The sequence below is a fragment of the Macrobrachium rosenbergii genome, chromosome 12, assembly GCF_040412425.1.
Source record: "Macrobrachium rosenbergii isolate ZJJX-2024 chromosome 12, ASM4041242v1, whole genome shotgun sequence".
Taxonomy (NCBI): Eukaryota; Metazoa; Arthropoda; class Malacostraca; order Decapoda; family Palaemonidae; genus Macrobrachium; species Macrobrachium rosenbergii.
In genome coordinates this window covers 5257766-5281643 of record NC_089752.1, presented here as the reverse complement: position 1 = coordinate 5281643, position 23878 = coordinate 5257766, and the positions used below count along the sequence as shown (strand labels likewise).

The 23878-nt window shown below is 39.6% G+C and overlaps 1 protein-coding gene across 21 annotated transcripts in view; it reads left to right on the top strand.

Annotated features, from left to right (window-relative positions):
- CtBP (C-terminal binding protein) overlaps positions 1 to 23878 on the top strand; it is a 195499-nt gene that overhangs the window by 160403 nt on the left and 11218 nt on the right. For 8 of the 21 annotated variants that reach the window (XM_067113378.1, XM_067113367.1, XM_067113362.1 and 5 more), the window contains 2 exons: positions 21037 to 21100; positions 23788 to 23873. The gene's annotated coding sequence lies outside the window, so the exon portion shown is untranslated. Of the gene's footprint in view, positions 1 to 3120; positions 3520 to 8889; positions 9163 to 21036; positions 21101 to 23787; positions 23874 to 23878 lie in introns of those variants that run through there. The other 13 variants (XM_067113375.1, XM_067113371.1, XM_067113381.1 and 10 more) reach the window with 9 other exon arrangements.

Here is a 23878-nt window from a genome sequence, read left to right as displayed (position 1 = left end):
GGCTATTACAATTACATATGTATCTGGTAAAAAGTGACCAGAAGATTCTACATTATATATATATATATATATATTATATATATATATATATATATATATATATATAATGTTCATCATATGCACGCCCACTTTACCGGTAGATTAACATTACAGCGCTATTAAGGGAGTCAGAATATCGTTAACTGACCTTTTTTTTTATTTGGGCAGATTAGTGTGTCTGCTGTCTGGTTCTGTGCTTCCATCAAACGACGAGGGGTTGAGGCTTATCTAAGTACCCTGTGATCGATTTGAGTAGATAATTGAGCGTGTTCTTTCACGGTGCTAGACGTACGCACACACACTATATATATATATATATATATATATATATATATATATATATATATATATATATATATATACACATATATACATATATATATATATATATATATATATATATATATATATACATTTGTGTATTGTTTGTATGTGAAGTATACATTTCCCAAAAAGTAAGTCGTTACACACACACACACACACAGGAGAGAGAGCTATCTGTGTATAAATGTTTGGACATTCAGTGAAACCGTTGTTTGAAAAAGTGAAGAGCGGATATCAAAAATTAAAAAGTTTCATCGTTAGCCCGCGAAGCTGAGCCATTTTCAGTGTGGCTTTACTTTGTGTGTGTGTGTATGTGTGAATGAATGTGTGTGTGTGTACATGTGTTTGTGGGGTCAGTAGCCTAAGTAAGGGCTCTGCAGGCTGACACTACAACCTGTGATGGGAGGGTTGGGGGGCGGGGGAGGAAGGGGTGTCAGTAATCCCCTACCACACTAACAAACCTCTGTTCGACAATCTCTTGGTCGCCGATGCCCTACGCAACTTTATACGCATCTAAATAAATCTTTCTTTTATGCGCGAGAGCTTTGTCTGTGTCTTTAATACGAGTGCACAAGAGCCGGGCCCCTTCCTCTCTCATTCTCTCTCTCATATGCACAAGAGGTTTGTGTGTCTGTCTTTAAAACGTATGTGCGCGAGTTAAGTATTATCTTGTTTACATGCGTGTGTACAACAGCTTTCTCTCTCTTTCATGACAAACACACACCTGCACTCATGTTGTCATACGCAACCAGAATCTACTTTCGTAATTGGTACTGTGCCAGTTGTACCTAATACTCCAAAAGATTCTAATTAAAAATCCTATATAAAAAATACATATAGCTGATTTAAGGTCATTGTATCGAACACAGAACACTTGGCAATAAGATCTCCAAGGCCTTGCCTATCATGTTACAGTGTATTTCCTTTCCCTGATCTGACGCAGAGTTTTACCAACTTACAAACTTCGGTCTCTTATCATGAATGCGCCTATTTTGACACACCTATATGTGGCAGATGTAGTCCTTCCTTCGGAGTTTCACACCCTCCAATTTTTTTCTTTAATGCAGAGACCATTCCCTCTCCCCCCCCCTCCTCCTCGCCCCCCTAAGCCTAACACCACCCTCGCTTCTTGAACCACGGGGCCGACGGGGGTTGGGGAGAGAGAATGGATTGGGGTGGGGTTGTAAACGGGAAGCGCCTTTAAGGGGGTGGGGTGTGTGAGGGCGGCCTCCCGGTACACATATCCTTACTGATATTGAGTACAGTTTCTGGGGGGTTGGGGGGGGGGTAATGTGAGAGGTATGTTCACTATCGTATGTTAACGACGCCTCGTCATTGTTGTTGCGCATACACGAAACAGCTCAACGTTATGAGACGCTTCGTCATTTCGTGTAAATCTTGTAAGAAAAGTTAAATGCACGTGTATTGCTGTACGTGCGTAGTGAGGGTGCGGTGTAAGTTTCGTCATACCGGGTGAATCATATGGTGATGAGACACTTTCTTTTACACTACTTTCGCCCGGCCGGTTCTTTCATTGCATGCCACGACGCATACACGCTCATCCATCTCTTCTTTGGTCGAATCACTCCCTTTTCCGCCATGCAAAGGTAAAACAAAATAAAACTGTCGTATAATGAGATGCGGGAAGAACTCTCGACGAAGTTTACTTGTCTGGAGACATAAATATCAATAGAATAGAGGTTATAATTGTCACCATTTGTCATTTCCTGAACTCATCCACGAGGGCTATGATGTCGGATGGCGAAAATATGCACTGGATATTTATTTTTCGACAATGCAGCGGGAGTTTGGTTTCTTTTGGCATTCCGAATAGTTAGATATTACTTAGAGGACTCGTCTTCAAGTTTTCATAAATATAGAATGCATAGAAAGCGGTTAATAAAAATAAGATGTTGGATATGGCAACAGCAAATTCTGCCACTCGACATCTTCGGACGTAGCGAGCGAGCAACACAAGAATTTTTGCGCAATGTCGCTGAATTTTCCTGGCAAATAGGTAAGTGATCGTCTGCAGTAAATGCATACGAACGATCAAGTTGGAATAGTCTTCTTCTGGCTGTATTTGTTTAGGCTTGATGGCTAAAGAGCTTAAATGCAATGGTTTCACACAGAAACCAAATAAACAAATGGAGTCATAATGGCATCAGGACGATGCTCTAACGGGGTTTTAAGCTTTGATGCTTCAAACGCCTTTTAATGAAATGGTTAAATCACTTCAAAAAATTTTAAAAGCCTAGCTGATGCAACAATTAAGCGTTTGTTTTTCATGAGTTGTGATTTCTGGAAGGTGATTGATGCTTAATTAGTAAGAATGAAGAGGCGGTGGGTTTTCTCCCCTGCAGGTGGGGGCTGTAGAGGCGAAATTCCCAAGTCTCTCGGCTCTTACTCGTAACCTCGATACTTGGAATCCTTTCCGGAACCTAGTGTTATTGAGTTTCTTGGACGCTCATTCTCCTCAGCAAGAACGAGCATTTTCTGAGATGTCGTCCAGAATCGCTCATAGATACCAAATAAACAATTACCTCTGGATTTACAGAAGTAGGGTTTGGACACACGATGTCGGTGAGGGGGAGGGAAGAGACAGAGGTTACAAGGTCTTGCTTTTTTTTCTCTCTTTCTCTCTCTTACCCGGGCAAAGCAAGGCGGTTGGGGTGACCGGTTAGTCGATTTCTGGGGGATGAGTGTTGCCACAATTGTCGGTATTAATCACTTTTCGTAATCCCCGCGAGTTATCGCAAAATATTTCTGCGTGGGATTGCAGGCGAGTGCTTTGACAGTCCGCGTGCATACTTATTTCCCAAAATCAAATCTGCCTTGTGGCGGAAACGTAAATAATCGAAAAGTAAATTTCACCTTCTGTGATGTACCCTAACGACGTGTGTTCGTACGTCGGTGTGAGAGTTTGCTTGGTGAGTTTGGGGTTATACAGACTTATTCGTTCAGTCAGCAGTCTTGTAGTGGTTCAGTGTGGTGCTCGTGTTGTGGGATTTTGTGTGAAGTGCCAAGGACGCCTTCGTTTTAAAAACCACGCGTGACTTTAAGTGGTTGAATTTTATTGGTTTTAGTTTGCCGATCACGTGCTGTGTTTTCAATACACGTATGAAGTATTTTGGAGCTATTTGAATTGCCCTTTTGGTAAGTTCTACACCACATGAATGTGATGTGGAAAGTGTAGTTTAACAGATTAGGTTATAGATTTCGACTTTTCAATTTAGGTGGAAAGGAGATTGTGTAAACATACTACTGAAGGTCAATAATAGTGCACAAATGGTTTGACATGGCGTCTCTAGGAAAAATTGAATTTCTGTATTAACCCAGGTTGTTTACCTTTTTTAAAACCAAGGCTTCTGTTCTACGTTAAGGTGGATTAATGGGCCTGCATTTCCCAGGGACCCATTTATTCGTGTTTATTTCAGTAGAAAGTGAACCCCCTTAGGTAAGCTAGTCCATCATTATAATAGGCCTGGTAGGCCTGTGCTCTATCGTGAATATGTATGCTACTTTGAGAACTAATTCCATTGCATAGTTTGGTTTATTGTTTCCATACCACTCGCACGCAGTTTCAGACCTAACCACAGTGATATGACAAGTGTTATTGGTAGCTTGACCAAACATGATACTGCTTAAAGGTTATGAGATAGATTAGGGTAATTGAGCTTTGAAGTTGTTGCTTTCAAGCATATGCAATTAGCCTACAGGCATATTGGATCGTATGACGTAAGGAAATACTTGATGACTTGAGGCCGAGGAAAGGATATTTATATTGCTCGAAAGTAGCAGTTGTTTTGGGGAAGGAAAGTAACACTTGAAAGAAGCGTGCGGGGGCGGGGAAAAGAGAGAGAGAGAGAGAGAGAGAGAGAGAGAGAGAGAGAGAGAGAGAGAGAGAGAGAAACTGTTGGGGGAGTAGGGAGAAGTCGAGTGAAGCTGTAATAAACCAGCAAACGCATCACTTGTCTCTTACGCCTCCCCCCCCTCCCTCCCCTGAGACCCCCCCTACCCCGCTGCTCCGAAATCTCCGGGGACGCAAATAGTTTCAATATTCTTAGGCTCTCAAATGTCATCATTTGACATTTTTCAGAATACGCAGTGCATTATAATCTTCTATGTCGGTTTATGCAATTTCCATTGACGAAGGGCAGTCTTCAAGGTAATAACTAAAATGTTGTAATCACGCGTTGGTAACACCAGTAGTTGCGTATATCACTGTGGAAGGGTGTTGCCATATTGAGATAGTGGTGGTGAATTTTTTTTAATTTGTGCATATTATCATAGTTACATTAAAGTTGGTGCGTTCGTGTTATTCTTTGATTGCATTGTCATTCACGGTGTATCGATATTGAAATTAGATTGGTACATTGTAATTGTACTTGATGTTCTATTTAGGTAGTCAACAGTTACGCTAGTATACGTTAATTTTTTAAATGTTAAATGGTCGTTTCGTACAAACTTGTACGATTAGACAAAGCTACTCAGAGTGTACCCGAGTTCTCGGAACTTATCGTATACGTCTTTTATCCCTTTTGGTTATGTAAAAGGCTGGGGGAAAGGAGTGTACTAAGTATGGTCGAATGGCATTTGGTTGTTTGTTCTTTTTCTTGGAATAGTGGTTATTGAAGAAGTTGCATAGGCCAAAGGATATACTGCGGCGTTTTAATTTAAGTAAGCTTGATTATACGAGACGCTTTCAAATATATATATATATATTTTTTACTCAAGCGCTGTCCAGATCTATATAAATAGTACCTTATGTTGAACGAGGTTGTATTCTATGTATCAGTTGCAGATCTTCCAAACAGGTTACGTAAAGTTAGGGCAAAAATGACCAATAACGACGGTGAATCGTTGCTTATATTTATTTTTATTAATCAGTCAAACTGTCAAGACCTGTAGTTTCAAAAGCCTTGCCAACATTACAGTGAGTTTGCGTGACACATTAGATGGAAATCAGTCGTTCTTGCATGTATGCAGAGGGCGATGTATATATATAGTAAGTAAAAATTTTTACCCACACATCTTTCCCAGCATTTAATACCAACAATTTGGGTATTGAAGTCTATATGATGACTTACTGACTATGGTTTCACTCCAAAGTTTTGTATGCAAGATTTCGTTTCCAGTTTCAATTATTCAAGTCGTTTTCTTTACATTAAACTGGATTTATGGAAATTCCGAGCCTTTATTTCCTCCCAGTAATAATTCGGTAACTATTTTTTTTCTGGTGATTTTAAGTCGGAAATGGAAATGCCTTGATAGTGTAACCAACTGCGCGAAGACTAGAAAAAAATTCCTTTCACAAGCCACTGGCGCTGTTGTTATTAAGGCGATAGGAAATCCGCTCTCCCACGGTTTTTGTGCTCATTGACGCAAGAGGTCTTTCGTGGTGCAATGGTTACCGTTTCGGATAGTGCTCCGTTTGGAGCTTTGTGGAAGGGATATGGCTTTCTTGGCCTCCACATTCGAGAGGAGGATTGTTGGGAGTTGCTTTGTTATCGTTTTCCCCATTCTTTGAAGTTTGTCACTGTTACTGTTAATTAACCTCGCGTTAGCAGTATTGTTTTCGTGTTGGCCATTTCATTGCTGCTTCGACGCACGCATTGTAGCTCAGCTAAATTATCGGGAATTACAGACTACAATAGTGCGAATACAAAAACAAACTTTACCGTCAATTTATTCACGATTGGAGATTGATGTGGAAGATCCGTTTCAGAATGCCCTCATTTCATCATGTTGGATAATGGACAAATGATTGTAATGGTTAAAGACAGTAATTTTCAAAATAGTAAGAACCACCCTTTCAAGGTCCGAAGTGTTGAATAAGAAAATCTGGTGTGCTTGCAAGCGCTCCAGCATGACAAGTCAGGCAACTCGGCGGTGGAGGGTTCACGGTGGCTTTTGGGCGTCCTTGAACGAGACGAAGGGACATCGTAGTGCAAAGGTCATACGGTTTCAATTTTTCCCCTTTTACAGTTGACGCAGCTCCAGCAACCGTAACAATGCTATGCATTCCTCTCTCTCTCTCTCGCTCTCTCTGCATGGTTAAACCCCACTTTCCCCATATTTTACCGACACGATATCCATAGTTTTGGAAGTTGTCAGTAAATCAAGCGTGATGTCATTTGTGGGAATAGTTTTCTCTGCAATAGTTTGCGAACTCTAGCTGCTGGTATGTTTTATTTAATGACATTTTCTCACACCGTTGAGTTTATGCATATATATATATTATATAATATATATATATATATATTATATATTATATATACATATAATGGATAAACAGACCTTAAAATTTTTAACTTGTTTCTGCGTGCGTGGTAGCTAATTTTTCCAATAGAGGCAGTGTCCATTAAAAAAAAAAAAAGACAAATTCAGGTTACAGGGCGTCAGATGGCATAATATATTTCAAAACCACTAATCTATGAATGACAATGTAGAATGACGCGCCAAAGCTAAGTTCAAATCTTTTGTCCAGCGAGATGGCAGCTTTCTTGTAATCGCCTGTGACGTCAGAGGTAACTGGTGGCTCAATAGTCTCGGCTTTAAATCTTTGCTGGTAGCGATTTGAACGATGCTGTGCTCGTCATGGACGTGTTCAGAAGTATATGTGGTCGGGTTGCTTTGTTTGCGATACCTGAGTCTAGATCTAAGCTAACCATTCATTCCGCGGTTGTTTTTCCCCCTCGCTCTCAAAACTCGCATGCATTAAAATTCTTATTACACAAATTCTTCGATGTATCTGTCTCGCTTGTGCACATTTCATATAAGTTGAATATGTCAAAAGTTTGAATACGCGTATTGTTGAAGAAGGGCTGAGCATAGCATGTTACCGGTATTTAAAATATTCACGAGGCCGGAGTATCAGAATGCACGCCGGGGAGCATTGTCATTTACCTCCAATTAAAGCTGCGTGCATGGCCAGACTCGCAAATACGGCAGAAGAAAAAGAGAAACGAGACTCCCGTAGTCTTAACCCCCTCTTCCTCCTTCCCTCTCCCCCACCTTTCACTTCATCCCTCAAGTGATCAGATTAATGTGGGAGGTTTGGGGAGGGGAGAAGACGGGCCTTCCTCGCCAAGAGCCGGAAGAAAAGGCCTTGGAATGATTCGAAAGAACAAAGAGAGAGAGAGAGAGAGAGAGAGAGAGAGAGAGAGAGGGGAGCAGGGGATCCCCGAAAGAAAATGGGGCCTCTGAAGAAATGTGTGGGGGAAGTAAAAATTGCTGATGTGGCAACTCACTGAGTCACAAATCGGCGTTGGCCTGATGACGCAAGAGGAGGAGTCACAGTAGGTAGGGGGGAGGGTGGCCTAGCAGAAGCAGCGCTTTGCCGCCACCTCTCCACATCCTTTAGCTCCCCTCCTTTCCATTATCCTCTCCCTCCCCATTCTTCCTCCGTTACTTCCATTACCTGTGGTGAGTGGCGAATGGCTCTCTCCCGTCCCCCAGAAAGAGATAATGGTAGCCCATTGTTGAGTCGATGTTTGTTAAATGACTGAATCTGAAATTGCCGCGTTCATTGCCTTGTTATTGCTATTAAATCCAAGGTGAAAAGGGCCCCAGTTTATTTTGGAGTTATAGTCGCATGTAGTTTTATTTGAATATATATACGTGAGTGGGTTTGAAAACCTAAGTAAATGTACAGCGTCGCAAGTTTGTTGCCAATGACTGATGCATACCATTTTCCTTTGTTTTAGTTGCTGGATGAAATGCAAATATATATATTGTTGACAGATACACCTCAAGGGTAGCGTTTTTATGTTCCGAATACACCTATGAGCCTGAAAGATGCAGTATCTTACGCAGAATTATTTGTAGTGCAGAAAACTTTTTTTCGAGGAGTTTCCATGATGGTGAATTTGAAATAAAGCAAACTTGTGAACTGAGAATGAAAGTTAGGTTACAAAATGATACTATACGGTAAGTTAAGATCTCGCACCTTACACGCTCGCTGGTGATTCTGCAGGAAGTCTCTCACTATTGCTATGCTGTGGCTCGAAGTTGAATGTGATAACTCTTCCACATTTTATGGTTTTAAGAGTGATTTTTGCTTTTTTGTGTCTTAAAGTTTATATTATAACCATTGGTATTGAATTGCTCGAGATAATAGCTGTACCGTGGAGTGTTAAACTGAGTCGCTAAGAAGTATTGGTATGTTGGTTACTGAAAATCTTGAGCGTGACTGGATTCTTCTTGGCCATAGGTCAACTCTCTCTCTCTCTCTCTCTCTCTCTCTCTCTCTCCGAGGAATTAAGCCGTAGTGTTTCCTGTTTTGTTTTTGTTTCGGATTACAAGTTTATCTGTCCATGAAATGTATTTGTGGTTCATTCTGTAACACAGTGATTTGTTTAGTACCAAGAGTAGACAAAATGGTATGTTCATTGCGTAAACTCTTATGATTACAGTTGGATAGTAGTTTTAATTGACATTAGCTTGAAATTTGCTGTGTGGGTCCGTTCTGTAAACCTTGGCGAAAACATTCATCGTCGTTCCCACAGTATATCGGACATCATTGTCAATTTCCTACGTCATTTATCTTACGAACACTGTCACACTTATACCTCGATGTCACTTTAGCGTATTTGTGTGGTAATACACCCGTGATGAGAACTTTTTAAATTTTCGCATACTTGTTTCATACTTCCGTATTTTTATTGTTGTCCATTTGTATACAAAGTGCAGTAATGTTGAATATTGGTTAGGTTTAACCGGGTGCATTGCACCGGCTCCCAAGGATTTTTGGCATTTTTGACGTTCACATTGAATCTCCATGACCTTTATTTCCAGGTAAGTTTGCTTTTAGCTTCCTCTGAGGCTTATTTTTTTTACATTATTGTTTCCAGCAGACCAGGAAACTGATTTGGAACAAGCCAAAGACTCGCATACATGTAAACATAGCGTTTTTGAGAGAAAAGTTAAATTCTCGACTGTTGGTTCATTGCGAAATATCGGCCTAAATTTTGTTGGCTTAAGCAAGTTTGTCGTGGGTATTTTATTTATTTAATTGGTTTGGGGTGTTTTATATTGAACTGTCATTCTTTCTTGTTGGTTCAATTGAACTATCGGCCTTTTTAAATACCTGTTGAGATTGAGATAATCGACTTCATTAGTTGTCAATTTGGATTGAGTTGTCAACCATCCGAATGGTTCATTATGTTTGTCAACTTGCTGAGTGGCCAATTTAGGTTGAAATATCTTGTCTTTTGGCTGGATTAATAATGTTGAACTATCTGCTGGCCATTTTTAGTTCGTCGCCTTTATGGCGGCTCCTTTTAGAATGACCTATATATCCATATAGTGTTCATTTTGCTTTGGATTCTTTAGCAATTGCTTGTCATTTGTGGATTAATCTGTGAACCTTTAAATTGCACCTGTTTTTTTCATTACATTTATATTTAGTAAATTTTCCAGCTGTGGGAAAATTGCTCAGTCTAGGTATAACGACCAGTTTTCTTGTAAAAATGTATATGCATCCTTTTACAGCTGTTGATAATTTAGGTTTTATCTTACACGAAAATTGGCGCTCTTTTATTTTTATTTTTTACTTATAATTTTCACGCTAATATGATGATATTTTACTCGAAACTGTGATAATCTGTGTTCCCATATTCGAATTATTCGTGTTAAGGTGAAATTCGACCTCCAGTTATCTGATAAGATAATGAGAGAGGGCCTGTGGCGAAGCGGTGCTATGTATGACAAGACCGGTACATAAGCAAGAGCTCTCTCTCTCTCTCTCTCTCTCTCTCTCTCTCTCTCTCTCTCTCTCTCTCTCTCTGTCGCGAACGTTTTGAAGTTTCTCCCTCATTTCAAGTTTACTGATGTCTTCATGAAAATATTCATTTTGACATGTTGGCGTTAGTTGGTATTTCTGTGCATAGCTTGATGTTTTCCTTAGACCGTGGTTGTAATGAAACATCACTCTAGGATACCAGAAACACAGGTTGGTTAGTATAACTGGGATTATTACAAAAAGGGAGTAGTATCCAGGTGGTTAAATGATCATCCTAAGAAATACAAGTCCGATGACATACTTCAAGAGTCCAAAATGCTTGACTGCTTCCCCCACTAACCCCCTCCCAAACCACTGTCCCTAAATAACACTCAAACACCTGAACAACTCTGTAATGGCTTTTAGACTATGATCTAAGTTTAGCGTGAGGCAATGAACGAAGAAGAAGAAAAAGAAGAAGAAGAGTGCGAGAAGAGAATGAAAAAGTTGTATAGAATACTTTCAACAACTTCAAATCCTCTTTTCAAACTTTCCTCAGAGGAAGAACTCTTTGAATGGAAATGGCGGGTAACTTCTTACACCCTGCTGCCTCCCCTCCCTATTATTCGTATTACGCCCCTTCCCCCTTACTGGATGAAAACATTTTTTTCCTTTAATCTTCCATGTATGAATGATGTAATTGCACGGGGTCAGGTTGTTCTCTCTTAAAAATACCTATGTCTAGACTTGTTACTGTAATGTACAGTAGGTAGACTTGGCTTTAATATACCTATGCCTAAACTTGTTAATGTAGGTAGACTTGGTATTAATTTCTCTCTCTCTCTCTCTCTCTCTCTCTCTCTCTCTCTCTCTCTCTCTCTCTGAAAAACTGTACCTATGCCTAAACTTATTAATGTGGGCAAACTTTGTATTAATTTTCATAATTCGTCAGCCACAAAAAGGCGTGGGTGTTTCATTTCTCGTTTCTTTCCGTAATCTGTTGACGTAATTGAATTTTGCGAAATCAAGAGACTTCAGGAGAAAGTTTTAATGAGTATCGCCTTATTTCTCAGTAAGTTAAGAACGGCTAGACCCTGATACTAGAGAGCCAGTAATGCTGCCCTTTATAAATCTAGTAGCATGAAATCGGGCTAATTCCCCGTCCAGTGCTAAGGGTTAGTTCATTACCAGTCAAAACGGTGGTCCGAATGGTCCTGGATACCTGTCCCATAACAACAGCACTGAGACGTTACCAGAATAGTAGGAGTGATTTCATCGTTGAAGTCCAGTTTTTTGTTGCGTATTGCAGCTGAATTCTCGCGAACAATACTGTCACCACGCTTATTATTTTTGGGAGGTCCGGACCAGTTACGTGGTTTTAGTGGTAGCCATATATTGTTAGTAAGTTGCTGCTTTTTGCAAAGGGTATCGCAAAAGGGTTTTGTAGTTGTTAAATTGTTTTGTTCTCCTCCGTAAAGGGACCTAATTTTTGGGGAAAAGATATGTATATGAAGGGAAGGATTCGGAAGAAATATATATAGGCCTATATATATACATACACACACACATACACACACACACACACACACACACACACACACATATATATATATATATATATATGTATGTATATATAATCAGAAAGGCTTATCATCTGGGAATCACAGCTGTTATGTAAGCAGGTAAAAGACCAATACCCTCGTAATCAATTAATGCGTAAAAACTGGTTTTGCAATAAGTGCTGAATTGGTGAATGGCAATTTCATTTTTAGTGAAGTGAAGAGGCCTATATATTTCAGTTTAGCAGTTGGTCCTATCTTGCAGGTGTTTGGATTTTTCATGGGTTTCAAGTAGAAATCTACTTAAAAAGTGAGTTTTCGTCCTAACGTTTGTCATGACTAGGTAGCTAAGGTCACGTGTCTTCTGCTTGGGCAGTAAGCCAAACGTTTGGCGTTGTTTAGCGTTTCAGTTTTCTGCTTTTCATGTTTATAAACATTTCTTGGGCTTGTATTCACTGAGTATATTTCTAAACTGTAACTGGAATTTTGTGTCATCTCTATTCTTATTTTTAAGTACTGCCTCGTAACTGGACAGGTTGCAAGAGAAGAGGGGATTAGCCTAAAGTAGAGTTAGACTCTCTCTCTCTCTCTCTCTCTCTCTCTCTCTCTCTCACACACACACACACACACACACACACACACACACACACACACACACACACACACACTGATGCTTAGACTGTGGCTACTATAAGAAATTTGTTATATTAAAATAAGAAATTTGTTATATTAAAAACTTCACAACGTCATATTCAACTTGTAATGTAGCCAGTCGGTTTCGTGAACTGGAGAACTTGCAAACTGCAAATCGTGGCACGATGCCTCGCGACTTTCTGTTCCAGGCCTTTTAATTAGTGTTAAGGAAAATGCCCCACTTATTTTTGTAAACACTCAGTCGGTGAATTAGTTATTGCAATGTCGAGCTTTGTATTGCCTCTCCAGAGAAGTACACAGATGCTGCATTTGTGCCTCTGTAATGACGCCATACTTGTGTGAGAAGTGGTTTAAGAGCAATTACGTTTGGTGCCAGGTTGACGAAAGGAACGATAAACATTTGGTTTATGAAATAAGATGAAATATATAATTTCATATAGACTATGTAAATGCTCTACGATATTAGTATACTTACGTGTTTGTGGCTTAATTTTCTTATTTGTGTAGTTTGAGTAGTCAGTGTGTGTGTGTGTGTGTGTGTGTGTGTGTGAGAGAGAGAGAGAGAGAGAGAGAGAGAGAGAGAGAGAGAGAGAGAGACTATTGATTAAAGCAGAGATCCCATAGTTTAACCTTGCACGGAATTTGTATTGTGTAACCTAATGATGATAAGACCTTGCAGAACTTACTTTTATAAGTTTTATATATATATATATATATATATATATATATATATATATATATATATATATATATATATATGTATGTATGTATGTATGTATGTATGTATCACACATTACCACAGGTGAAAATAAGAGAAGGGGTGTAGGTCCTGATTGAGCTCGATTTATTTCAAGCCAATGGCTTGAATAAAGTCTCTTATTTTTCACCTGTGGTAATGTGTGATAAATGAATCACGTACAAAAGTGATAATAATCATATATGTATATATATATATATATATATATATATATATATATATATAAATGTAATATATATATATATATTATGTTATTGTTTCTTCGAATATGATGAACCTTTTGCCTGAAAATTCGAAACATCAGTACTACACGAATAACCACATTACTCATTCGGGTTCTTATCTGTGAACACTTTGGTGATAAGAAGGCAGCCTTCGCTTAAAATTGGGAGGCGGTGCTAAGTGTGTAAATGTAGAAGGTTAACCATCGCTGGTGGTCAAGTAAGTCTTTAGGGAACTGATGATTTGCTCATTGTCCAAAGATTAGAAATTACTGATACACCAATGTTTTTTGTATTTTTATTAGTAGTAATGATCAGAGTTAAGGGAACTGCTCACGTGGCTTCCTGCGCTATCTTTTCGTCCGTGCGTATGTACTGGGTGAGTGACAGGCGACGGACGCTCTCACTTGATCTGCTAGTTGCCGAGTAGTAGCGCAAGCCGATATATTTTCGGAACGACAGCAGCCCGGCTGGTTTGGGTGGGAGCGTGGAGCCAGCGAATGCTTCGAGTGGCAATAATGTATTAGATGTTTCCTCATGCATTCTAGTCTGTGTATTCCTTCTCTCTCTCTCTCTCTCTCTCTAGGGAACTGTTAGACAGACACAGTCTCTGTTGTAAACAGCAACAGTGTGGAAAGCTAGACAAAATCATTACAGCACTGTGAATGAACAGTAACACCTGCTCGTAGGGATAAGTTGAGCACATGATGTCTCCTGGGATGGACTTATATAAGTCTTTGAGACATCGTAATCCTTGTAACTCTCTCTCTCTCTCTCTCTCTCTCTCTCTCTCAGGGACTATTAGACACACAATTGTTTTATTTAATACCCATTTTCATTTTTATTATTTGAATTTTAGCTTGCAGCGGACATTTTACTTGTGTGATGCATGAACTTGAATTTAGAAGCGTTTTTGATTTGCATATATCTTGTTTCATGACTTGGAAATGAACATGGCCCTATTTTTTGTAGTTCAAAGTTTTACACCCCTGTTTTTGTGCTTGGCAAGACTAGTCAGTGGAAGGGAGAATGGTTCATTCATTTTTTGAATATTAAGCGGCTGTAATAAACGGGAATCAGCTTATAGGGCAGTGAACAATTTAAGAACATTTTAAATTCATGAAGTCTGTCTTGACCCAGAAATTTATGACACCCGGCATAAATCGTTTCTAAAGCCGAGCTGATGAAGAAAAAAAAAAAAGAAAACTGGATCTGAAGTCCAACCAGCTTCATCAGTTTTCTGAAGCAAGTGTTTGTTCCCTAAAAGGTATTTCACCCACTCTTTACTAGAACCGACATGAGCGCCATTAGGTCAGGGGTCAAAAGAGAATGCGGCGATTTGCATAGATTTAGTTGGTGCCCGAAAGGCAACTAATTCAGAGCGAATTCAGTCGTGAGTTGTAATTGGTTCGATTTGAGTCACGTGATTGTGGAGCTCATGTTTAAAAAAAGAGAATGTACAGGTGGAATGACGGAGGTTGAATAATAAGGTATTTGAAGATACATGAGGGGGGGAGAGAGAGAGAGAGAGAGAGAATTGATCACGGACTTCACTTGAAGATGTACAGGTGGAATGACGGATGTTGCATAAGATATTTGAAGATATTTGGAAGAGAGAGAGAGAGAGAGAGAGAGAGAGAGAGAGAGAGAGAGAGAGAGAGAGAGAGAGAGAGAGAGAGAGAAGTGAATAGATGACAGACTCAGCTTGAAGATGTACAGATGAAATGACGGAAGTTGAATGATAAGATATTTGAAGATCCGAAAGAGAGAGAGAGAGAGAGAGAGAGAGAGAGAGAGAGAGAGAGAGAGAGAGAGAGAGAGAGAGAGCTCCGCGTGAAGGGAATTGATGACAGACTCCACTTGAAGAATGCCTCATGCAGGTTGCATCTCATTTAAATTTCACGCCAACGCCGGTCTGTTGAGCTGGCTTGTTGTGGCGGGATTGACCAGGGGATGTCAGGAGCCGATGGCTGGTGGCATTTGCCTCCGTCGGCAAAAGCTGCTGTGGATTTTTTTTTCTTTTTTTGACCTGCGGCTCCCACGTACTTATGCCACTGGTGATTTGCATGAGTTAGTCATTTGAAACTCCCAAGTTTTAGGGACTGGCGAATGAAAAGTGATTTAGCTAACCCAGAGTGACCTAATCTGTACCATGGTCGAGTCGAAAGTAAAATATCATGAATTGTTTTTTGATGATGATAGTTTATCAACATAGTAACGTATTTTTATACGATGTTGAGATGTATACAAATACGGATTGGTGTGTACGTGTATGTACTGATGTCGAAGATGTGTAGTTTTTTACCAAAGAGGAACATTAATTCCTTATTCGTGTGATGTTTTTTTTTCATTTAAGGAAGTACCTTTGTTGTCCAAGATCACTTTTTAAATTAAGCATCCTTATTACCTGTATTATTCAAAGATAAGTTTTTTCCTAGTATTCATCGTATGCAGCTTTCCTTTACTAGTTGTAACTTAAAGTACTCTCTCTCTCTCTCTCTCTCTCTCTCTCTCTCTCTCTCTCTCTCTCTCTCTCTCTCTCTCTCTCTCTCTCTCTCTCTCTCTCTCGTTTAGGATTTAATTGTGTTCATGACAAAACCAATGGACAGTTTGTGCACTTGTAAGGAATTTTTTAAAAATTAACCTTTTTAATCGTCTGTTGCCATTCCTTCTTGTTGTTTTCCTATTTTTATTAAAGCAGATAGTTAATTATTTGTGTAATAATTATGCAACGGGCCACATATCAAATTCAAATATATCACAAGCAGGTAAAAACATGTGGTTACATTGTCGCACAAACCTGACATTGGGACAAACAGACACACAAGCCACGCCCTCTTTTGAGTTGCTTGATCCTCCCCTCTACATCCCTCCCACCCCACCTTTGTCTTGTCTTTCTTATGTCCTCGTATTCTTCAAGACTTGCCTCCCCCCTCCCTAACTTCTTCCCCTCTCCTTATTCTAGTATCCCCCCTACCCCACATTCTGTGAAGTTATTCGAGGAGTTTGTCTCGACGTGGAAAAAGTTAAAGAAAGATTAATAAAGTTACCGAGTTTGTAACAGCAAGAGTTTACGGATGGAAGTTTGGGCTGGGCTCTCCTGTCTCCCCTATCCCTTCTCTCTCTCTCTCTCTCTCTGTATCTGGTCTTGTTTTCGTCTCCGGTAGCTACTTAGCGTCATTTTAGCTGGGAGTCGCTAATTCCTTATTTCAAGGTGCGCGGTAAAGCTGTTACTTCGAAGGTGGCGTTCAGTCGTCTTTAGTCGTGTAGAAGTTTTGCAGAATGGCCCAAGTGTGTTCTTTCGTGGAAAATATGTTAATAGGACGGCTGCGGGAGTCTTGGTTTTGAGAGGAGAAGGCTCGAGACCTGATGTGCTTTTGTCTTTAAAAATTACCGTTTAGTTCCGAAACCGGGTGTTGTTGTCATATGTAGTGTAATGTCTTCATTTAACAGACATAATAGCAAGTTTTTTTTTTATTTAGTAATGAAGTGAGTACGATGCAATGCCGTGGGCATAATAGCAAGTTTTTTTCATTATTTAATAATAAAGTGAGTAAGATGCAATGCCCTAGTCAAGCGTACATGCACGGACATGGTTTTTTTTAATGTATTTTTGCATCATCATCTTGCTGAAGTCCATCTTCCAGTACGATCCAGTGCTTTAGTTATGCCCCACCTCCTTTTAAATCCCGTTTCCCTCTCCCCTTTCCGGCTTCAACTTTCTCCTCTTCCTGATACAGATATAAGTTGTGGGTGCAAGTGTGTGTGTGTGTGTGTCCGTGTCCTGTGCTGTTGTCACGTGTCTGTCTTATCTGCCAAGTCAGTGTTCGTGTGACGAGCATTAAAATTTGTTTAAAGTTTAGAGACAGAAACTTTTGATTTCGAGAGTTTGGTCATCGTTGCACTTTCAGTTTGACTTCGGACAACTTGTGAACTAGAAGGGAATTTAATATTTATGCGCAAATTCCAGTGTTGGGAGTCTAATGGACTCCAACTTTTTCCCACCAACTTCCAGACTTTTGAAAAATACAAGGCAGTTTTGGAATGAAGTGCGAGAGTTTTGTCTCCCTATAGTCTCATGATCGATTGGACCGATTTTTAGCATCCGGGCGAAAAGGGAGAAGGTTGAAAGAAGGGGAGCATCAGCTTAGTACGCGAATGCTCTTCTTTGTCATTTTTTTTTTATGTTCCTGCAATGGTAGTAATATCTCTCTCTCTCTCTCTCTCTCTCTCTCTCTCTCTCTGAGGGCTTGGATGAGTTAATCCTCACCCCCGGGTTTGAAATCATTCGTAAGATACTCATAAGGTTCTCTCTCTCTCTCTCTCTCTCTCTCTCTCTCTCTCTCTCTCTCTCTCTCTCTCTCTCTCATATGCATGTTCATAAACTTGGTGTCGCAAGTATTCATAGAAGCGTGACTTACCATGAGTAGAGCATGGAGTAATTTTGTTTCGACTTTATGAAGTAATTAGCAGTTTTTAAAGTTTTCTTGATTGATTGAAGACTTCTGCAGGAGCATTGAGTTGGAAAAATGATTGAAGACTACAGTGAATGATCGAATCTTTCTTGAAGTCTAGAGTGAATGATCGAATCTTTCTTCTTGTCAGTCTGTCATAAATTTATAACAGCCTTTTTTTAGGGAGGCTTTTTGTAGGAACGGGGAGAAATAAAAGTAATTGAAAATAGTGGCCAGTACAAAGTAATAGGAAGTTGTTTGGTCTATACTCTAAAGTAACTGGATTTGTTTCGAGGCCAGAGAGTAGTTCATTGTCGTTGAAGTTAATACTGTGGATTCCTGATCCTTAATTGGGGGAACGATCTTTGAAAATCTGAAATGGTTGATTTTTATTTTGAGGGAGAATATAATTTGTTGCACGTTGAATCGGAGAATTAGATAAATGGTTTGATCCTGTAGGGAAAATGGAAAAATTTGTATTCTGGTTTCAGTGCAGTATATAAGAACGGCAAGCAGGAACAGCTGTTTCTTGACAGTTATAAAAGAAAAGAACGCTTCACATTCTACATACGTAAATTTGTATTTGTCTGCCCCTAGAAAGCCAGGTGTTCTTTTCTTGTTTGAGCTCGTGATTTCCATGGCCTTTGGACGTGTTTATCTCGAGATACGGGTAAGCGAAGAAGGGCTATCTCGTTGTCCCAATGTAATTTCACTCTTATCATATCGCCCCAGTTTACTGTCACGCGTAATCAGTCTACCCGGACAGCTTAGCGAAGGAATTGATGTGATGCAATCATGTAGCCTATTAATGCGTGGATGTTTCAAACGCTCCGTGTTAATGGTTGATTTTTTGTTTTTTTTTCCACGGCTGTCTTATCATATCTCTGCTTGTACAGTCGCTCTGTCATTGCCGTAGTCTTTTTAAGGCTGGAATATGCACGATAGCTCCTTTAAAAGCTAAGGGTGACTCTAAGCTTGAAGTTATGGTACATTGTCGAGGGACCACATTTTTTTATATGTAAAGTTTCAAATCTCATTCAATGATCCAGCCGGAGGTTGGATGCAGTTTTCTTTTAATATTCTTTGAGAGAGCATAGCTAAGGTGAACGTAAAATGGTTGCAGTGATCTCAGTCATTGTCAGAGTCAAAATGTTTTGAAAATAGCATAAAGTGATTTGAGCGAGTCTTGTTTTTTGCACCAAAAAAAAAAAAAAAAAAAAAGCTGAACTTCCGCCCAGCTGATGTTGATTCTCTCGTGTTTGGCAAGTTAATGCAGACGTCCTTCATAGCAAAGTAAGCTTATCTGGGGTTTATTTGGGCTTCGGGCTACCAAAGTTGCGTCCAGGAGGTCAGTGTTCGATAATAAACTTAAGCTGCGACTTTTCATTTTTATTTTTACTGAAGTGCTCATGAGAGAGTTATGACGACTGTTATTCCATGGCGTCATGTGAAATAGAAAAAAAGCCCCCTGCTTTACTAAGTCATTTTGGGTGCTGAGAGAGAAAGAGCGCAGGGGTCTTCCATTGAATGAAGAGGAGTGTTGTTGATTTCCGAATCAATTTTTTTTTTTTTTTAGAAATCGCCGAAGAACGTCTGTATTTTCTACAGTGATATATTTCCTGCTCTTCTGCATGAAGCCGTCCCGTCGGTAATGACCAATAATATAAAACTATCATTATCACCATCGCCGTTTTCACCGTCAGTTGGGTCACGTGTGTTGATAGCCTGCGGAAAGTTTTAAAGACAAAAGTTTGTCGAAATGAGTTGGATTCTCGGCAAAAGTTTGAGGCTTTTTTGGGGGGGAGGAGGAAGGAGGGGACTTTTCTGGGCGTAGGGAGGTGGTTTTTGGGGAAAGGGGGTCGAGATGGGAAGAGGGGAAGCCCAAATATTGGGGCAAGGGTGTGGGCCCTCTCCTCTGGGAGTGAGGGGTTATTCGGAAGAGAGAGAGAGGCTCCGGCCAATCGCTACCCGGACTCGTGGATATTTCAGACGATCTCCTGGATTTAAGTAATTAACTCAAAAGTTCTTAATTGTAGGGCTTTGGTGTGCTGCGATCTGTGTGGGTTTGGGAGGTTTTCACAAGTTAGTTACGTGGCATTGTGTTATATGTCCGTTTGACTTCAGTTGTATAGTTACTTGGCATTGTGCTGCATTTCCTTTTGACTTCTCTCTCTCTCTCTCTCTCTCTCTCTCTCTCTCTCTCTCTCTCTCTCTCTCATAGCCTAAGATCCCGAGTTTTTGTAAATGGAACCTTCTATCTTTCTTTCCAAGTAATTAAGACAAGTTTCTTTTTGTCTGCTCAACTTTTATTTTATTTCTTATTTAAATTGTTCTTGCTTTATTTTAGTATTTCGTAGTTGAAGACTCCTGTCTGTCTTGAGATAAAGACAACATTCACTTAGCTGCTTTACTAGGTTTTATTTTGCCTTTGGTAAAGCGCTGATAATGTTAATTTACCCTAACGTGGGTTTTGCGTACCTATGCTAATGTAAGCCGAGTGAAGCTTTGTAGTTTTAGTGACAGCAATTTTACTGCAGGCACTCAGTTGACTTATAGTAAACAGCTGTTTGTAACAGTGGTTAATGATTATATTTTCATTATTTAGAGGATAATTGGTGAGATAGCTATTCATTTAAAGTTTGGTTACTATTGGTGACTTATTATAGAGAGAGAGAGAGAGAGAGAGAGAGAGAGAGAGAGAGAGAGAGAGAGAGAGAGAGAGAGAGCAGGCTGGAGGGGAAAGTGTGGTAGTAAGGGGGGGGCGGGTGAAAGGGAGGGGAGGGGGAAGGAAGTGAAGTTTTAATAGGAAAAGTTGCGAGGGAAAACTTGACGCTATCAGTTTTGACACAAGTTTTGTTTTGGAGTTGTGTGCTCGAGTTTTTTTCTTTTTTTTTTTTCTCTCTCTCTCTCTCTCTCCCTGAAGCCTGACTCCCTTCCTTCACTCTTGCCAGTTCTTTTTTAAGCTTTCACTTCTCGCTCCTATTTTGCCCTTTTGCATATTAGCAGTTTCATGTTTTTGCTTACGAGTGTTTTTTTTTTTTTACTGGTAGGAATTATTTATTTATTCGGGATGCCCAAGGTTGTATATAGTGTTAATTTATTGAAGAGCCTGTATAATTGTTATTTGAAAGTGGATATACGTTCGTATTATTTTTCATAAACTTGAGTAAATGGAATGAAATTGCTATAAGATCTCGTTCATTTCTTTTGAACAGTTTTGATATCCAGAGTTTTGTTTGACCTTCATTGAAGAGAAAGAATGAGAAAACAACTGAACTTAACTTTCGATGTTCTTGTTTTCCAGATTTGTGAATGCCGAAGTATAGAATGATTGAGGCAGAGGTCGTTCTCAGTCATTTCTCTCACAGGTCAGTAAGACGCAACCCAGTTTTTCTTAGTAATTTAGTGCCTGTTTGAATTAGTTTTGCCTCAGTAATGTCCGTCTAGTATAGTTTAGTTTTGTAGATGTAGGATTTTATCGGCATGATTTACGCTTCGTCTCGTGTCCCTCAAACATCTATTTCTGGTTTTGTGTGGGCTGTCATTCCTGTGCCCCCGCCCCCAAAAAAAATGGGTACTGGTAAAATACAGTCAAGGTAGTCTTCGTATGCAGAAGTTTCCTTTCCAGGGAAGTTGTTAAACTTAAAAAAAAAAAAAAAAAACTAGATACTGGTTTATTAAAGGTGTACGTAAGAGAGTTCGTTTTTGAAGAAAGTTTCTTTCACAGCCGTAATCTTCAGTTTTAGAGTTTTCACTCGAAAGTTTGGTCTTAATTTTGAACTCACTCTCTCTCTCTCTCTCTCTCTCTCTCTCTCTCTCTCTCTCTCTCTCTCTCTCTCTCTCTCTCGGTGCAGTAGTAAGCGCGTTTACAAGCTGTGAGGACCTGCGTTCTCTCAAGGTCTAGAGAATAGATGCGTTCCCTTCTCCAACCGTATGCGGTGGAACGATTAGGCTAGGAGCTTTTCATTTAAATTCCCTGTTTCTGTTGACCTATGGAGTGAATTATGTACCTAATTGTTGGTAGACTGTGGGTGCAACTAGGCGAGAGAGAGAGAGAGAGAGAGAGAGAGAGAGAGAGAGAGAGAGAGAGAGAAACACCACAAGACGTTAGTATTCATTTTGCCGTCAAAATGTATAATATTAAATGGAGGTATTTGACAAGGTCCTTGTTTTGGATGGTAGTATATTCCCTCTCTCTCTCTCTCTCTCTCTCTCTCTCTCTCTCTCTCTCTCTCTCTCTCACACACACTCGTTTGATTCAGAGACATGGGAAATGAATTCAGTTTTCCCTTTCCTATCAAGGAAATATTTTTATCAAGTGTGTCATGAGTTGATAGATATGTCTTTAAGCAACAGAGAAATTTCTTTCGGAAGCTGAGGTTCGTGAAGCTAATTGAGTCACATCAACTGTATATGTAACATTAACGTTTTTGTAGTGCATACCTTACGACCAGGGAATTTCACCATCAGGGAATCCCATGGTGAAACTTACAGGAAACGAACTCAAGTAATTTTTATTGTAATTTATGTGTTATTTGTACGGTTGTATTGTTTAAAATTCGTTTTTTTCTATATTTCCAATGAGAAATTTTGCTTTGATAAAAAAAAATCAAAGAGAGAGAGAGAGAGAGAGAGAGAGAGAGCACACATAAATACGTATGAAAACTATGTTTAGCAGGTTAGAAAGCATTAGAGCCAAGTCCGGTTGTCTCCTCCTCCTATTCATCTAGAACTTTTAAAGCGTGATATCCTCATCGGATGGCTTTCGGTCTCAACCAGTCGCATAGAGTGGCTTTTAAAGGCTTTGTTTTTACACGGTTGTTTGTATTGAGTGGCCATGTACATTGTATGCTTAACGTGTTACGCTTTTCTGTACAAATACAGCTATTCTTGTAGATAATTTGATAAGTGTACATAATAATTTCTTTAAAGCTCTAAACGTTTTATTTTTACCGATATTTAATTTTTGATCCAGCATTATAGAGTGTGCTTGTTGCGGCGAATGAATTACTTTTTTTCACGGTCAGCGTTTGCGGCGGCAGTTAAATACTCGCGAATTATGCCTTTGTATAGCGATTCGCCTTCCTTTGCCTCGTGACGTGACGCGAATTCTCGCCAGGCCACACCCTTTTGTTTACGTTGGGGTGGTGTTTCTCTCGCTTTGCAACAAGTGATTTAGCATTGCAGTGCATGACGTGTGGAATGCTACTAGTCGTATGTTTAATTATTCAGTCATTGTATTCGGATATTTGCTGGATAGCAAATATTTTCTTCTTGTTTTTACTTTAAACTTACTTCATGTAACCTGTAAATATTCAGTTAGAATCTTATCGAGTTAGTATCATTTCGATTCGAAACTACTCATTCGGCTGTCTCTTCATGATCAGTCTTTGACGTACTATATATACATACTTCAACTGAGTGAGTCTCGTGCATGCAGCAACGTCTTAGCCCCTATGTTGATGTTGATTTGAGCTTTTACTTTATATGAATTAGTACATTAACCTTGCATTGACGTAATTTCCCCTAAGAGGGTTTAGTTCAGACGTTTATTTTCCGTATCAGTCTTTGTCGGCGGCCGTGTAGTGTCCTTTTTAGTGCTGTACTGTATGTTTCCTTCGATGGTATTTGGCTTAAAAATTATAATTATTATTATATTATTGGTGGTAGTAGTAGTAGTAGTCCTCCTTGTAAGGGGGGTTATGCTGTCTTTGCGCCTCATGCGGTGCACTGCAGGCATTACTTGAGGTTCTTTGCTGCGTGCCTTTGGCCCCTAGCTACAACCCTTTTCGTTCCTTTTACTGTACCTCCTTTCATATTCTCTTTCTTCCATCTTACTTTCCACCCTTCCTAACAGCTGATTCAAAGTGCAACCTGCGAGATTTTTTCCTGTTACACCTTTCAAATCTTTTACTGTTAATTTCCGTTTCAGCATTGAATGACCTCACAGGTCCCAGTGCTTGGTCTAAATTCAATATTTAGTTCAATTCAGTAGTAGTAGTAACTCATAATGCAAAATGTAAGGCAAACTCATGTAATTTCCTACTGTTTCCAGGTGAACATCGTGCTCTATAAAACTCTCCCCCTCCAATTGGCGTCTCCGATAGAGAGACGCTGATAGTAAAAGGAACCAAAATTTAGGTGAG